Consider the following 18,435-nt stretch of genomic DNA (forward strand, 5'->3'; position numbering starts at 1 on the left):
TAATTTAAGATTTGTCTGCGAGCCAGATGTGGCCATCACAACAGCCAGATATGGCTCCGCGAGCCATGGGTTCCCGACCCCTGCTCTGGGCACACGTTTTATAAAACGTCTTGTAAAACGTAGCAGTTTTATAAAAACTGGCTTTAAATTGTGGTATAGCTACATTTCATTTTCTTAATTATTTTCTACAAGCCTTCTCAGGATCACGTGACTTTTGATTTTCTGTCTACCCTGAACATAAACACAGCGGATAGTCGCTATTACATCTTATTTTGTGGGCTAATCTTTATTTGGATAACACTTCTAGCAAGAAATATAAACTTTACTTTCATAACATCCATTCATTGTAGACATGCAGTTTGTTGATTGTTTTTTTCGTTCAATTTTACCTCAAAAGGGATCTGAAATCGTAGAGAAGCCAGATTTGATCTTTTCCATTCATATCGGCTGGCTTTCCTTTTTTTTGAGTAAAACACCTTAAAATAAGATTGATTGCGGTTTAATTACTTTTATTAACACGTAGGGACACATATATGGGTCTCATGTTTCTTGTTGCTGTTGTGGCAATCACTAGTGGAACAGCCTTTGAATGAAAATTGACAACAACCCAGAAGGATGTTGAATTTAGGACTGCTGTCAAGCCAGCCGTGATTCGAATCTGCGGTGTCAAATCAGCCGCTCCTGAATTTTAGTGCACCAGTATTTTCAGCCTTACGGTAACTGAGCGAACACGGCTGAAATCCATTTCTGGTTTTATTTCTGGTTTTGAAAATAAGTTTAAAAAACCAAAATCTCAAATGAATGATTGAAATCAAAGAAATACATTCTATTTGTATTTTAATCAAATATACATTTACTATGAAAAAAGGCTGAGATAAGATTGGGTGTGTATAAACATACTCCCAACCCTATCATAGCTCGTTTATTTTTGATAATTGCAACTGTATTTTAATTTTTCCCATGTGGACATGTTATGATATATGATTTTTGAGACTCAGTACAAAGAATTCATAATGAAATAGAAGTGTAGACTTAATTTAAAGGTCCAATACTGTTTGGTATTTGTGATTAAATGTTTAGGATCCTTAAATATTATTTCTTCATAATCTGTGATAGTAAGTAAGCAAATAAGTAAGTTTACTTCTCGACTTTGTTGACTAATCACACACAAAATTAATATTAATATTAATATTACCGTTTGACATAATATTGCTTACTTCTGCCTGACATGTTATGCTGTCTTTGAGAAACTGTTGTAAACTGGATTTTTCAAGTTTCGAACAGTCTTTTTTTTTAATCGATTATTCAAAAAAGTCCAGAGGTAAAATATACTACAAACTATCATAGATTATGAAGGAATAACATTTAAGGATCTTAAACATTTAACCCTTGTGCTATCCTAGGCACTTTAATATTGGGAGTTGGGTCATTTAGACCCACTAGACAGTGCTCTGAACCTTTTTTCTTCAATAATTTTTAATCTTCATTGGTGTCCATGTGTAGACGCCTTAATGCCAGAGATGACCATTTTGCATTCAGTGTGTTATTCAGTTTACAGCCAGTAGGGGGCGCCGGGGTTTCACTCTGTGGTTCACTGGTGGTCACGCAGCAGATGCATGTCAGTCTCAATTTTGGAATGGAGTCAAACAGTTTTTTGACCTCGCTAAGTTCTTCTCGGTAATTTACATATTTTCTTTATATTTATTCAGTTTTCCTAAGGGAAAACTGTGGATTATTGTTCACTTTTCAACCTAAAGAAAAGGAATTAAAGATTTTTCTCTTTTACTTTTGGACTGTGGATTTTTATTGGATCGTTGGAGAACGAGGAGAGCTGCAGGAGCGTCAAAACTGATGACTTAACACTGGAACTATACATTTTAGTCAAGAAACTGGCTCTTTATTGCTGTATTGGACAACAACCCAGTCTCATCCTAAAATGTGTAGTAGCTACATTTGTCCACATGGAAATGCGTGAGAGTTTTACAAAAACGCCCCCTAAACTGTGAGGGGGATACGTTTCATTTTTCTATTCATTTTCTACGAGCCTTCTCAGGATCACGTGACTTTGGAGGTTTGGCCTGCCGTGAGCAAAAAACATGGCGGATGCACGTTTTTTTTTCGGTGGAATATCCCATAAAACAAGATATTTTGAGGACTAATTTTTATTTTGACAACATTTCTAGTGAGAAATATACCATTTTCTTTTAAAATATGCTTTCATTTTGGACATACAGTTTGTAGTTTGCTTGTTTCATTCAACTTTTTCTTCCAAAGGCTCTGTTACGTTGGAGAAACACGTTAACTTTCATTCATATCTGCAGACGTGCGCGTGGGTCACGTGACTAATATGATTCTCTTTTTTTCCGCAGAAAATGCCATAAAATAAGAGTGATTGTGGACTAATTTATTTTTGAAAACATTTCTAGCAGTATATATCCCCTTTATTTTCGTAATATTGCAGACATGAAGTTGTTTGTTTGTTACGTTCAACTTTTCCTCAAAGGATCTGAAAGCGTCTGATCTTTTCCATTCATATATGCGGGCTGACGTTGGTCACGTGACGTGCCTTTCTCTTTTTTTCCTGTGGAAAATCTCGTAAAAAGGTACGTTGCGATTTACTAATTTGTTTTATTTACATTTCTAGGGACCCGTGTATAGGTTTTCTCGTTCCGTGTTGCTGTTGCGGCGATCAGGCTTTGATTGACATGTGACAACAAACCGGAAAAATGTTGAGTTCAGGGACGGACCAAAGAGTTCTTTAAATTGATTTTTCTGCATTTTAATTTATTTACACTACGAGTCTAATGGTGTGTGATAAAAAAAACTATAAATATTATGATAAATGAGATGAAACAATTATTTTGATGGAGTTTATAAAATATTAGGATCTATTATATTCTTTTTTCTTTAACTGTCAATTTTTTGACGTATCTCATATATTATAGTATTACAATGAAGTGCTCTAATTTATCTGTTAAAAAAGGTTTCATCACTGTTTCCTGTAGTAATTCTCAATAATGTTTTAAATAGGATATATTAAATAGGATATATTATCTAAAGTAAACAGGCTTTTAAGCCTTCAATTTGCCCCAATTGACATGAAGTGCGCATTTCGAAAAGCCAGTGAACGCAGCGTCATACGGGCACCCCCACCCCACTCCCCCGGAAACCCCCGGGATGAACCCGCAGGAAGGCGCGCGGCTGAAGAACTCTTGGACAGCTGGAAGGTGGGCGATGCTTTGAACTTTTCTCTGTAGAAATGTAATGTTTAGATTTGGAAAACCAGAGATGGGTTTTTAGTAAAAACGTGTTGGCTGTTTAGGATAAACGTCCATCTTAAATTGAAAAGGCCGCAGGATCACGGTGAAGGCCTCTTCTGTATAAAGGACGGGGGCGGAAACGTCACGTGGTCTCCGCAGAGGTAAGTTTCCTATTGGGTCATTTAGCCAGAAACGGGGGTCTGCAGCCCTTTAAACAGCTAAGAGCCTTTCAAATGTCTCACTGTCCAGAGCTCAGTAGGACACACAAGGTGTCTCTTCAGCCTTTAGAAAATCAAACACTCATTTGCATTTATGTTATTTTGGAAACTGGATAACTACTGGGGTTTACAAAAGCTTTTTTTTTACACATTGTAGATTTTATGTTGTTAGTACATCTCAGCCAGTATTTCTTTAAGGGCCTATATCATGCAACATCAACGTTTTAAAATTTTAAAGTGTATTATAATGTTAATTCCTCACAAAAACTAATCCACAGCAGTATTTTGATCCATTCACGCATCTCTCAGCATTCCTCTGAAACCCTCTGAGCACCAGCCCCTCCCAATTCACAATAAGAGGGTCCTCACATTGTGACGTCATCATAAGTGAGGAGCAGCCTCTTCTAGGAAGAGCCTGTGCAGCTAAAACCGCCTCCAGGCTAACAGACACGCCCACTTTCTCAATGGAGCTAGTGGTGATCAGCAAAATGCTTTCATTGCACAATATTCACATCCATCCATGGACACCAGTGAAGATCACAAATCATTGAAGAAAAAAGGTTCAGAGCACTGTCTAGTGGGTCTAGATGACCCAACTCCCAATGGTAAAGTGCCTAGGATAGAACAAGGGTTACACTTTCTAAAGTTGTTGCATAACTGATCAAGCATGATGTGATGGGTTGCAGGTTATGGTGCCATGGTAAAGAACTAAAGGCTCTATGATGTCATGCTGCTGACCAAACTGTGGTTGGTGAAGTCCAGCAGCACTGCAGGTCCTTGAAGTGTGGTTGAAGAGCTCTCCTCCCAGCTTTTGGAAGGTTCTGCCCCACAAAGCCAGGAGGTTTCTCTTTGTGATCTGCATGGATGTCCAGGGCTTGTGGCATTTATGTGTTTTCTTCTTCATTTCATTTTTAGGCAGCACAGAGTCATTGATGGAGAGAGAACATGAGGGACTAATTGTCTGCTGATGAGGAGACTTTCTGCAGTTCAAGCCCCAGCTCCACCCCTAAAAAAAGGCTTATATAAAGGAAAACCTCATTTCAACTTTGTACCAATAAATGACTTTTAATTGAAATGAGAGATTTTTTTCTGAACTGCACCAATGAAGGGTTTTTCAACCTAAATTTCAACAATTACATTGTTTTTTACCTCCGTTCAAGTTTCTACAACACTAGCTAAACATTTCAGTGCTCACACCTGTGCTGAAGACACTTCTCATTTTAACTCAAACGTTTGGCCTTTGATTTGTATGTCCAACACCTTAGAATGAAAAACTGACCTATTAAACTCATATAATGTGCTATGCATCTCCAAATCCTTTGTCAGGGTACAGACTACATTTTAATTGTAGCAAGACTGAAGTAAAATGTAACAAAATGACAATGAGTTATCTTAAATTCAGTGATGAAAGTCTTCCGGGAATTCCCGGAAATCCGGGTTTTTGAGCAAACCGAACGTACTTTCCGGGAAATAAAGACCTGATCTCTACGGACAAATCGCTTTCCGGATTAAAAAATGGTCTGAAATCAGCTAATTTTAGCTTTATTTTCTATATTTCTCCGCAGATCGCTTCCTCTATGGTCGTGGCCATCTCTCGTCTTCCCGGCCTAATTGACCAATGACGGGACGTTTTAGTTGCTTTCGGATGCGTCGATGGGTCTGATTGGCTCTGTCTGCACCACGTGGTCAGCGTGACTTGCTTCCCTAGAGACCAAAACTGGCGGACCCACGCTAAACTTTCACAAACACATCTGAAGAGTTTGCGATCAAATTTGTGTTAAAATAATGGCAGGCATCGTCATTATTGAGCGTGGTCACGACCTCAGTTGTGAGAAGACGATAAAAAACAAATTGAAGTGGTCTTGGCTGGAAAAAAAAGATTTTTGAGGTAGTGTAGGTCAAATACTTTTTTGTGTAAAATAATCTCAAAACCACATTTTGAAATAATTTCAATTTTAGTTTTGAGTTTCAGTTTTTATTTTGAATACATTTCTTTATCTAATTTATTTGTATTTCCTAATTACCATGATTTAGTTCAGTATAGTTGACATTAATTATAAGTATTTGATGGTTTGGACCCGCACTCCCTTAAAAAATAATGTTTACAATGTTTAGCTTAGTTTGTATGTTTGTTTTGATATTTCCCAGATTACTTAGTATTGGTGTTAAAGAATTGATGTATTATGTTATAGAATTAAAGTTTAAAGCAGATCCCATATTTTGATGTAATTATAGTTTGAGAAAACAGTGCAAGTGGATGTTGTACATCAGTCATTTCTAAAGCAGAAATAATGTATAAATAACTGAGGTATTTTCATAGAATATCATAGTTACTGGTGTTCTTTTTGCCATTTGGGGCTTTGATGTTACTATATTTTAGCAATTGTATGTTTTGCAGCTTTAAGGAAAAGCATAGATTGTAGGATTGTCTAGCCACAGGGGTTGCAAGCCAGTTGCCTCTGTGCCGGTCCCAAGCCCGGATAAATAGAGAGGGTTGCGTCAGGAAGGGCATCCGGCGTAAAAATTGCCAAAATAACCATGCGAATCATCCACAACACTTTTGACATACCGGATCGGTCGAGGCCCGGGTTAACAACGACCGCCACCGATGCTGTTAACCTACAGGGTGTCGGTGGAAATTTGACTACTGTTGGTCGAAGAAAGAGGGGAGGCAGAAGGGTCCGTGGCCAGAGAGAGAAGGGAAAAGGCAGGAACATAGGTTTGAGAATAGGGACTCTTAACGTTGGCACAATGACAGGGAAAGGCAGAGAGCTGGCAGACATGATGGAGAGAAGGAAGGTAGATGTACTGTGTGTGCAGGAGACAAGGTGGAAGGGCAGCAAGGCACGTAGTATTGGAGGAGGATACAAACTGTTCTATCATGGTGTTGATAGGAAGAGAAACGGGGTAGGTGTGATTCTGAAGGGGGAGTTTGTAAACAGTGTTCTAGAGGTGAAAAGAGTCTCAGACAGGATGATGAGCCTAAAGTTAGAAATTGAAGGGGTGATGGTGAATGTAGTCAGTGGGTATGCGCCACAGGTTGGCTGTGAGTTAGAAGTGAAGGAGAGATTCTGGAGTGAGCTGGATGAGGTCATAGAGGGTATCCCCAGAGGAGAGAGAGTTGTTATTGGAGCAGACTTTAATGGCCATGTTGGTGAGGGCAATAGAGATGATGAGGAGGTGATGGGCAGGTTTGGTGTGAAGGAAAGGAATCTGGAGGGACAGATGGTGGTGGACTTTGCGAAGAGGATGGAAATGGCTGTAGTCAACACTTACTTCCAGAAGAGAGAGGAACATAGAGTGACATACAGAAGTGGAGGTAGGAGTACTCAGGTGGACTACATCCTATGTAGACGAGGTCATTTGAGAGAGGTTAATGACTGCAAAGTGGTGGTAGGAGAGAGTGTAGCCAAACAGCACCGCATGGTGGTGTGTAAGATGACTCTGGAGGTCAGGAAGAAGAAGAGAGGGAAAACAGAAAAGAAGACCAAGTGGTGGAAGCTACAGAATGAAAAAACTTGTGAGGAATTTAGGCAGAAGTTGAGACAGGTCCTGGGTGGTCAGGATGAGCTTCCAGATGACTGGGAAACTACAGCAGAGATTATAAGGGAAACAGGTAGGAAGGTGCTAGGTGTGTCATCTGGAAAGAGGAAAGACGGTAAAGAGACTTGGTGGTGGAATGAGGAAGTACAGGAATGCGTCCAGAGGAAGAGGTTGGCTAAAAGGAAGTGGGATGTAGAAAGGACTGAGGAAGGTAGACAGGAGTACAAGGAAGCGCAGCGTAGAGTGAAGAGAGAGGTGGCAAAGGCCAAACAGAAAGCTTACGATGAGCTATATGACAGGTTAGACACAAAGGAAGGAGAAAAGGACTTGTTCAGGCTAGCCAGACAGAGAGACAGAGATGGGAAGGACGTGCAACAGATAAGGGTGATTAAGGACAGAGACGGAAAGGTGCTAACAACCCAGGAGAGTGTACAGAAAAGATGGAAGGAGTATTTTGAGGAGCTGATGAACGTGGAAAATGACAGGGAAAGAAGGGAGGAAGATGTGGTTGTTGTGGAGCAGGAAGTAGCAGAGATTGGAAAGGATGAGGTTAGGAAGGCTCTGAAAAGGATGAAGAGCGGAAAGGCCGTTGGTCCTGATGACGTACCTGTGGAGGTATGGAAGTGCTTAGGAGAGACAGCAGTGGAATTTCTAACGAGTTTTTTCAATAGGATTCTAGAGAGTGAGAAGATGCCTGAGGAATGGAGGAGAAGCGTTCTGGTTCCGATCTTTAAGAACAAGGGTGACACGCAGAACTGCAGCAACTATAGAGGAATAAAGTTGATGAGCCACACAATGAAGCTGTGGGAAAGAGTAGTGGAAGCCAGGCTTAGGAAAGAGGTGGAGATTTGTGAGCAGCAGTATGGTTTCATGCCCCGTAAGAGCACCACTGATGCCATTTTTGCTTTGAGAATGTTGATGGAAAAGTACAGAGAAGGTCAGAAGGAGCTGCATTGTGTGTTCGTAGATTTAGAGAAGGCGTATGACAGGGTGCCGAGGGAGGAGCTGTGGTACTGTATGAGGTCGTCTGGAGTGGCAGAGAAGTATGTCAGAGTAGTTCAGGATATGTATGAGAGAAGTATGACGGTGGTGAGATGTGCTGTAGGTCAGACAGAGGAGTTCAAGGTGGAGGTGGGACTACACCAAGGATCAGCTTTGAGTCCCTTTTTGTTTGCTATGCTGATGGACAGGCTGACAGACGAGGTAAGACAGGAATCTCCCTGGACAATGATGTTTGCGGATGACATTGTAATCTGCAGTGAGAGTAGAGAGCAGGTGGAGGAACAGCTAGAGAGGTGGAGGTTTGCTCTGGAAAGAAGAGGCATGAAGGTCAGTCATAGTAAGACAGAATACATGTGTCTGAACGAGAGGGATCAAGGTAGAAGCGTTAGGTTACAGGGGGCTGAGGTGAAGAAGGTGCAGGAGTTTAAGTACTTGGGGTCAACAGTTCAGTGTGATGGGGAGTGTGGAAAAGAGGTGAAGAGGCGAGTGCAGGCAGGTTGGAGCGGGTGGAGGAAAGTGTCAGGAGTGTTGTGTGACAGAAGAGTGTCAGCAAGACTCAAAGGAAAGGTGTACAAGACAGTGGTGAAACCAGCTCTGCTCTATGGGTTAGAGACGGTAGCAGTGAGACAGAGACAAGAGGCTGAGATGGAGGTAGCAGAGATGAAGATGTTGAGGTTCTCCTTAGGAGTGACCAGGTTAGACAGGATAAGGAACGAGTACATCAGAGGGATGGCTCATGTTGCCTGTGTTAGCGACAAAGTCAGAGAAGCCAGACTGAGATGGTTTGGACATGTTCAGAGGAGGGATAGTGGATATATTGGTAGAAGGATGTTGGAGATGGAGCTGCCTGGCAGGAGGGCAAGAGGACGGCCAAAGAGGAGATACATGGATGTCTTGACAGAGGACATGAAGTTGGCTAATGTTAGGGTAGAAGATGTTCATGATAGAGTGAGGTGGAAAAGGATGATTCGCTGTGGCGACCCCTGATGGGAAAAGCCGAAAGAGAAAGAAGATAGATTGTAGGATTGTGTTACTTTGAGCAATTTTCCAAATTCTTTTTTGGGACCAGCAAGTCCTTAATGGAGAGTCAAACTAGGGGTTTGAATGACAAATCATGATGCTCCAATTAGTCTTAGTTTCTTGATAAAGAAGTGAATAACTAGCTGCCAGAATGCACCAGAATGCATCTAAGACCACGTATTTTTCCAAAATTTCGCTCTGTGCCCGCCATATCGCTCAAAGAAAAGTTCAGGGATTTTTTTCTTTACCTGACTTTCATCACTGTAAATTAGGGGTAAATGACATGAGAAATTAAGAATATTAGAAGTGTGGAGTGATACGTGTATTTATCAGTATGTTAGCTGCAGGAAGGGTGCTGTCCTTGACACGTTCCTTTACTCAGACAGGATGACAGGTAGGGAAGGGGGTAGCCGATGATCTGCTCCAGTATCTTCTGCACTGAAGCTTCTGCTGCTCTTCTTCAGTTTGATCTGAGAGCCAGACCATGATGCAGTTGGACTGGCTGAACGGTTGCTAGCAGCTTCAGACGTGCTGATGTGCCTTGTTGATAACGTCCTGGATGTTAGGAAACCAAGTTAGATCAGCTGAGATGGGGATGCCAAGGAAAGGGAAGCTGTGAACCCTCCTCTGTGCCTACTATAGTCCAAAATGACTTTCATGGTCTTTTATTTGCCGATCAGCCTTACACTATACAGTTTCCGCACTTGTCTACAAAGTTCACCTCAGTGACCTTTAATAAGTCTTTGTTATTGGCAAGTTAATTACTTATATCCAAGACATGGAGATGTGGGTCCAGTATGAGCAGGATTTGGGAAATGGCAGTTGCCAAGAACTCACATGAAGTTTCAAGGTTTTTCCCTTTATTTGGAGGAAAAAAAGTTTTTGTCCTTTGTTTGTTGTGCAGAATTGCAAACCTAGAAAGAAATCAAGTTGAAAGAATTTATATAAATGTATTTGCCCTTCTTTTGACCCTTCTACATAATGAATATTTGGTGGCTGTTGCTTGGCGACTGTGAGATCTCTCCATAGGATTGACATGGGCTGGGCCTCTCAATGACCTTGATATGATTGTTCTTCAGCCATTCCTTGGTTGCCTTGGCTGTAGGTTCTAGGTCACTAACCTGTTGGAAGACCCATCCATGACTGATTTGAAGGGTCCTGGCTTAAGGAGGGTAGGAAGTTCTCACTCAGGATTTTCCATTAATGGCTCCATCAACGTGGTGACGTAGCTCTGTGCAGAAAAATAGCCACAAAGCATAATGCTTCCACCTCCATGTTTGACAGTGGGGAAGCTGTTCTTGGGGTCAGAGGTAGCAATTCTCTTCCTCCAAACCCAATGGTTGAGTTGATGCCAAAGAGCTCAGTTTTGAGCCAAACATTCCATTATGCAGAATAAACTGATAAAGCAAACCCTATTTTTCAGTGTGTGATTTTCATTTTTTCATAAATCTTAGGACAATTTAGATGATAAAAGTAATAAATATATGAAAACAGTATAATACAGTAAATATGTAAATATTTGATGTGATGAACAATGCTTATCTGATTTAGACCCAACATGGAATATTTTATGACAGACACACATCAAGTTGTGTTATTTAATGCTCGTAATTTAGACACAAATGATAGAAATGTTTTATATGTCAAAGAGGCCATGTGAAAATTTTAGTGCAAATACGCATGCGTGCGCGCCGTGCACATTAAGCCATCCCACCCCCACGTATCCGCGCGCCAGTCGGTGGGTGTTGGGCGTCAATAAAGGTAATCTGGTTGTCGCGCGTTCTGCATCTCTGCACGAGCTAAAGAAGTCTCAAAGGTAAGAAATGTAAACACAAGAGGCAGTAATGAAAATACTTTATGGTCATCTGAATGTATTTTCATCTGACAGATGAATGCCGCTGTTGTTATCACTGTGACGGACGAGCGGTGCTGAAAAATACGGCCTCCATCGAGAGACTGAACGTAACACGACTGCAGGTTACTATGATCGTCATAGAAAAATGTATTAATTATTTGTTTCGACTGTATAGTTATTGTGGTGGAGCAGAGGAAGGGAGGTTTGTGAGAATCGGGGTTACATTAGCTAATAATTATGGCAGCGCTCGCGCCACCGCCGGTTTCCCGGCAAAAAAAGGAACAGTAATTTACTGATATATTAAGTGTTATGATTGACCTATTTAGGGTTTTTCTCCAAATTTACACAAAAAACGTTGTAACAACGATCATCTGGACTTGGTTTTGTAAATATTTTAAAACAGTCTCTGTCTCAGAGACCTGGACTGACTGACTCCTCCCCCCTCACGTTCCAAACAGGAAAGAGGTGATTTTAACTGCTTAATCCTTTGGTAGATAGATATCCTTCTCTAAGCTCCCCCCCAACCAACCAAGCACGAGCCCTTTCTGCCATTTGTGACGAAATCTGTCTAGCTGATGTTTGGCGAACCTTTCATCCCACTAACCATGAGGTTACTTTCTACTCTCCTCCTCATAAATGCCGCACTCTTATTGACTATTTTTTTATTACAAAAGTTCAGGTGCAACAAGTCTCTTCTTGTGAAATTGGAAATATTTTGGTTAGTGATCATGCAGCGCTGTATCTAGAATTGACAGTCACCTGTATTTCTTCGAGGAGTAGGAGGTGGAGATTTGATGTGCACATTTTGAAAGATCATACATTTACATCATATTTTACTAAACAATTTAAAATTTTCTTCGATATCAATTCAAAGTCTAGCAATAATCCCTCATTGCTATGGGAAACATCTAAGGCGTTTATCAGGGGCCTAGTCATTGGCTATTCTGCATCTAAAAAACAAAAACAGATGGAGCAACAACAAAACTTGAAAGAAAACTGCAGGATATTAGGAGAGTGTTAACTAAATCATCTGATTTGCGTGATGCTGTCGAGGCGACGAAAAAGATCCCACTGGGCCGAGGACATGAGAGTGATGGCCTCCGCTTGACGTGTAAGAAGATTTCCTTGTATGGATAAGGTGTGTTGGAGCCCTTCAGGGTCAGCTGGGTCAGGAGTTTGGCCAGTTCGTTCTGTCATGGTATGACTATAATTCGGAGTGACCCAGATGCTGTAACCCAGAAGGAGACTCGGACATTAAGGTGAGTTTAGAAGTTTTTATATAGGAAGGTGAGTTTTGGCTTATTTCCAACAGAGGCGCGGCGGCTGGCTGGAGGAGAGCAGTTGCAGGATTCCAGAGGTGAGACGGCGTGAAACCAGAGGACTGCGACCAGGTGAGATCCAGAGTAGATTATTCCTGAGGCAAAGACGAGGCAATAAGTAACACAGAACTTGGTAAACAGAGCAAGAACATGAGCGAGCCTGACTATGCACCGTGGGAGGTAAAACGAACTGGCACCGACTGAAGATCCAGGAGATCCTTAAGAAGGCAGCGGTGATGAGGTAAGTGGTGGCAGCTGGTCGCATCCAGAACAGAGCAGACGGGGGAGGGGGAGAGTAGCTGGCAGAGGCACCATGTCAATGAGGTTCAGTCATGGATCCACTCTCCTCCCATTCAATCTCTGGAACCAGCATACCCTGACAAAAAAAAAAAGAAACTGTTTTTGAATAGCGCTGTTTTTTTTTTTTTTATGTTTTAGATTATGTAGGCACAGTGACCTACTAATAATTACTTATATGTTGCTGGCAGGCAGACCTCACATCTCCATAACTGTTTTAAATTTCTAAACAAGTGATCCTTGACAAAGTAGTGAGATAAGTACATCTGATAGCTCATAATGCCATGCATTGCGATGCATTTTGAACTTGCAGATGTGCTATTTTTCCTACTTGATTTAAAAAAAAACAATTTAGGGAAATTGTTTGGACCACAAAACAATAACACTTTTCAAAAATGTGCAATTCATTTTTGATGAAAATTCATTGTAGTCATTGTGATTTCATTATACTGTTCTTGATACTTTCCACCTTCGTCGAACTGCGAACAAACCAGTGGTCCAGTACAGTGAGATTAAATAAAACATTTACCCGGGGATCAGAAACAGGGTTCTGGGTCAAGCCCAACTGCCACAGCTGATTCTTTTTAATACAATGCAATGAGGACATTTAAAGAAAAAAGGAGCAGTTTTTATTTTACATTATTACTATTTTAAAGTAGAACTCTAATGTATATAAATGCTTTTTTATTAATTTGTTTGGCATATTTACTGTGTTAGAGTTCTGATGATTGTTTTGAGTGGTAAACGTTTTTATTTTATTTATGAAACCCAGATGGAGTTAATGGAGTGCTCGTCATGTTTTATGTTGTATATATTATTAATGAATTTATTTATTTATTTTGAAGTGCCTATTTGCAAGTAAAGAAGCCGGGGTTATGGTTAAAATACGTGCGGACAATCCAGCAACGTGCCTCTTCAACATGAATTTCCATCAGTTTTTTTGCTTGGTCGCAAATAAATAAGTCCAAATAATAATCAGCCTAATTTGTTTTTTTGTTTATTTAAAATTATATAAATCTTTTCTAATTTTGTCAATAAAAGGACAAAAGGGGTAGATGATGGATGCATGTCCAAGTTTTATTATTCATGTTCTAGAAGTTGTTAGATATTGATTATTTGATGCTTTTGTGCTATGCGTTAAAAATCAATGTAATATTGTAATTATTCATGAATATTTGAATGGTACTAATATTTCCTACAAAGGATAATTGACACTAATCAAATTAAAAACAGTCGTCCTGTAAGCACTGAGTGAACAAACTGTAGCCCATTGTCTATCACTGTTTGATTGAACCTTCTCTACTTTTCTTGCAGGGGGGGGTCATGGCCTCTACGCTGGATTCCAAAAAAGAGACAAAAAAAACCCCGACCTCAACCCCCACTCTTAGTCAGACATGTTTATTTTTTTATTTACAATAATAAATAATATACTATGTACATTTATTTTGTTTTACTTTTTTATACTTAGTTTCCTTATTTCCTATAATATTTATTAGTAGTTGTTGTTTGTTGATGTTAGTTCTTTTTAGCCCCTTTTATGTTAAAATAGACGTAAATGATCCAGATGCTGATATTCTAATATATAGACAGATTTATGAATGAATTATTCTCAACAGAAGTTCAACAAAGGCGTTTCCGAGAATTTGGCAGCACATCCAACTGGCCTCACAACCGCAGACCACGTGTGCACACCAGCCCAAGACTTCCACATCCAGCATGTCCACCTCCAAGATCTTCTGAGACCAGCCACTCGGACAGCTGCTGAAACAATCGGTTTGCATAACCACAGAAATTCTGCACAAACTGTCAGAAACCGTCTCAGGGAAGCTCATCTGCATGCTCGTCGTCCTCATCCAGGTTTCGACCTCACTCTAGTTCGTCGTCGTAACCGACTTGAGTGGGCAAATGCTCACATGCGATGGCATCTGGCATATTGGAGAGGGGTTCTCTTCACGGATGAATCCCGGTTTACACTGTTCAGGGCAGATATGGCAGACAGCATGTGTGGCGTCGTGTGGGTGAGGGGTTTTCTGATGTCAATGTTGTGGATCGAGTAGCCCATGGTGGTGGTGGGGTTATGGTATGGGCAGGTGTATGTTATGGGCGAAGAACACAGGTGCATTTCATTGATGACATTTTGAATGCACAGAGATACCGTGACGAGATCCTGGGGCCCATTGTTGTTCCGTACATTCAACAACATCACCTCATGTTGCAGCATGATAATGCACGGCCCCATGTTGCAAGGATCTGTACACAATTCTTGGAAGCTGAAAACATCCCAGTTCTTGCATGGCCAGCATACTCACCGGACATGTCACCCATTGAGCATGTTTGGGATGCTCTGGATCGGCGTATACGACAGCGTGTTCCAGTTCCTGCCAATATCCAGCAACTTCGCAAAGCCATTGAAGAAGAGTGGACCAACATTCCACAGGCCACAATAGACAACCTGATCAACTCTATGTGAAGGGGATGTGTCCCACTTCATGAGACAAATGGTGGTCACACCAGATACTGACTGGTTGTCTTGGTCCCCTGACCCCCTCAATAAAACAAAACTGAAGATTTCAGAGTGGCCTTTTCTTGTGGCCAGTCTAAGGCACACCTGTGCAATAATCATGCTGTCCAATCAGCATCTTGATATGGCACACCTGCGAGGTGGGATGGATTGTCTTTGCAAAGGAGAAGTGCTCACTATCACAGATTTAGACAGATTTGTGAACAATATTTCAGAGAACTGGTTATTTTGTGTATGTGGAAAATGTTTCACATCTTTGAGTTCATACCATAAAAAATGGGAGCAATAACAAAAGTGTTGCGTTTATATTTTTGGTCAGTGTAAAAGCAAGATATTCTAATGAAGGTAAAGTATAATTTAAGTTGCACACTGTCATGGCTAGCAGGTTGAGGCAGACCCAGACGCTGGAACCCGGAAGGATACTCGGCAGACAGATGGTAAGTATAAGAAGTTTTAATGTGAGGAAACAGGATTTGTAGGGCAGAATGCGTAGAAGATGGTTGGAGGTTCTTGAGGGCGAACACCGTGATCCAGAGGTAAGCCAGAGAGACGTCGAGACAGGAAACAGCGAGAGGTAAGTTCAGTCCTAGTGTTCCAGACGAGAGCAGGATCCTGAGTAATAGGCAAAACGAGGTATTAGTCGAGGAAACGAGAACCAGAGCGAGACAATGCATGAATTGGCCAGAGAAGCACCGTGGAGTACAACGAACTAGCGACGAGTACAGGTCCTGGTTCTCCTTAAGAGCCCGGCCCCTGATGATGATGACGAGGCACAGCTGGTGTTAGCAGGTGGACCTGAGGAGGAGCCGGCTGGGGGCACCGTGACACACACAACTGAAATGTAATGTATTTAATGTGTTCATTGTGAATAGGAATTACTTTTTTTTTTTTTTTTTTTTTTTTTTTAACTTGTCCTGTCCAACAGCTAGGCAGACAGATGAGAGCTGAGGGCCTCTTGGGTTGGACATATTTTACTTTAACAAGAGGGGTTATTAATCTTCAGACAAACCAAAGGTATGTCTGAATAAACCCCTTTTGTAATTGAGGCCAAACTTTATTAATTTCAAACATGTCTGAAAATCTTTGGTGTTGGACCGGACGGAAAAGGAAAGAGGGGAAGAAAAGAGAGGGACGTTAGAGAGAGGGGGGGTAGGGGGTGATAATAGGAGGGGAAGGGGGATAAGACCATGAAGCAGCATAAAGCAACAAGTTTACTGGTTGTTAATCATTATGGTAAGGTTCAAATGTAAAAAAAAAAAAAAAAAAAAAAAAGGACGGAGCCTGTCCACACACACACTCAAATGTTATAAACACACCTGTTAGTTGCAAAAATGTCCACCTGTCGACATGTACACAAAACAGATAGTGTTCACACGCATACTTATGCCTTAAAACCAACTAGTGTGAAATATTTCAGTCATTCAGTCTGTTGAGCTAACACCTGTGCTCAGGTGAGTGTTTATGTTCTTCTAAAATGGATGGTGGAACGTGAAAAGAAGGAGGGAGAGTGCCCAGCCATCCCCACCCCAAGACCCCCACCGCACCAGCAGCGGCAGCCGGAATCCCCCCAACTCCACACGGGAACCGGCAGGGAACAACCGCCGCCCGGGCAACCAAGCCCGCCACCCAGGCCAGGGCCAGCAGGGCCGCCGCAAGGCCCCCAGAGCCAGAGAGCAGGGAGGCACGGAGGGAAAGAGGGCGCCGCCCCAGCCCAACCAGGAGAGCAGCCCCCCCGCCGCGCCGGGAGAACCCAACGCAGGGCCCCACCGGAGAAGGACGCCCACAGCCCCAGACGAGCACCCCACCACCACCCAGGAGTTCCGGGCATCCCCCCGCCCCAACCCCAGGTACGAGCCAGGACCCCCCAAGGGAGACCCACTCCGCACTCCAGGCAGCCATCCGCCCGGCCCACGGTTGATCCAGGGAGGAGCGAGGCAGGGGGCCGCCGCCCCCGCCCAGAAGGGGGGAACCCCGGGGAAAAAAGAGGGCCCACAAGGGGTGTTGTAAATATGGCCCGACCAGGCTCGGCCACAGTTGGAAATTTGGCGGGGCCCAGCACTCAGGAGCAAGGACCAGAACCCACCCCCCAGGGACACGGACACCTCCGGCTCAGATGTAATGTGAACCCCCCCACCGCGCGGAGAGAGCACCGCCAGGCCCAGGAAGCCGGCAATAGGAATTACTTATACACCAAAAAGATGCTCTGTCCAGATGTTTGTGTATTTATAGTGTAAGTGTCATTGAAAGAGGAATGTTGACGGACAAAGAATTACCAGTTAAATGATGAATGATGAAATAGTCAGTTATGACTAGTGAGATAGAGAGAGACAAAGAGAGAGAGAGTGTGTGTGTGTGTGAGATGAGAGAGAGGTGACTGTGTGTGTGGAGGGGGTGTCTGACCTCCAGGGTAGTCCTGGAAATACTTTCCTGGAAATAAGCACAAGTACAATACTTGCTGTACTATTGTAGGGAGAGGAGTGTGTTATGGAAAATAATACGGCTTTAATTGCGTGTTTGTGTGTACGTCTTGGCAGGTCAGTGTGTGGTGTGGCTCTTTGACTCTCACAGTGAAAAAATTCGGCTCTTGGTGTCAAACTTGTTCGCCACCTCTGGCCTATACAGTCAATGAGTGAAGGATGCCATTATGTACTGTAGAGCTTTGCTTTCACTTGTACCTGTCCACGTTGCGGGTCAACATTGAGTGCGCAAGAACGGAGGCCATTTCCCAAAATGCATCTCACCAATCGTGTCCCTGTAACTGAAGTGTAACAACGAGACCAATAATTGTTTTTTCAAAGTGTATGCTGGGTAGGTTTGATGCATGACGGGTTATTGCATGTTTGTAATGTTAGGAGCTAAGAGCTAAGTCCGGTAGGCGAAGCAGCCAGCCTAATCTTATGATATTTTTCGGATTTTCATCGACACAATAATAGATCGATCATTCTTGCTTTTATTTTTACCCCTATTGAATGCTCACAGAGACACGGAAGTAGCGGCAGAAAGCGGCTTTTGCAGCAAGATGGACGGAGAGCGTACCAGGATGAGAACATGATGATTACTGATCGTAGGGCTGGGCGATATGGCCTAAAAATAAAATCTCAGATTTCTCCGATATTTTTTAAGATTTCCGATTTTTTCCCGATCCCCCCCCACACACACACACACACCCTACTTAAGGAAAGCAATAAGTACAAATGGCAAAAAAGTTCAAGCAAATGTTGCTTTTATTTAATCAAACCCAAGACAAATGTAACCCCCATTTACATGGGATGAATAATAAATAAATGAACACACTCTTGGAATCAAAGTTTAGTAGAAGATTTTTCTTCTTACTCCCTTTTTGGACTTGTGTTTAAAAAATTTTGTCTTGTTTTATATAATTTTTGTCTTGTTTTTGTTT

General features: G+C 42.1%; 3 long non-coding RNA genes across 7 annotated transcripts; 2 read left to right on the plus strand and 1 right to left on the minus strand.

The window, feature by feature from the left end:
- The first annotated feature begins 2,405 nt into the window (after positions 1-2,405).
- Positions 2,406-4,553, plus strand: LOC105357653. 4 transcript variants are annotated; one of them, XR_002872684.1, is made up of 4 exons: positions 2,406-2,603; positions 3,121-3,227; positions 3,323-3,421; positions 4,165-4,553. It is a non-coding gene; the product is annotated as an uncharacterized LOC105357653 (long non-coding RNA). The 4 variants fall into 4 exon arrangements; XR_002872682.1 differs by having other exon boundaries at positions 2,406-3,227; XR_002872683.1 differs by having other exon boundaries at positions 2,406-3,227; positions 3,350-3,421.
- Positions 4,554-9,220: 4,667 nt separating this feature from the next.
- On the plus strand, positions 9,221-14,129 carry LOC110014764. 2 transcript variants are annotated; one of them, XR_002872681.1, is made up of 5 exons: positions 9,221-10,859; positions 10,932-11,020; positions 12,211-12,289; positions 12,359-12,458; positions 13,829-14,129. It is a non-coding gene; the product is annotated as an uncharacterized LOC110014764 (long non-coding RNA). The 2 variants fall into 2 exon arrangements; XR_002872680.1 differs by having other exon boundaries at positions 9,221-11,020.
- LOC105353703 lies at positions 11,060-12,499 on the minus strand. Its single transcript, XR_908423.3, has 2 exons — positions 12,390-12,499; positions 11,060-12,312 (listed from the first exon to the last, which is right to left on the minus strand). It is a non-coding gene; the product is annotated as an uncharacterized LOC105353703 (long non-coding RNA).
- Positions 14,130-18,435: the final 4,306 nt, after the last annotated feature.

Source organism: Oryzias latipes, chromosome 22 (assembly GCF_002234675.1).
Source record: "Oryzias latipes chromosome 22, ASM223467v1".
Lineage (NCBI taxonomy): Eukaryota > Metazoa > Chordata > Actinopteri > Beloniformes > Adrianichthyidae > Oryzias > Oryzias latipes.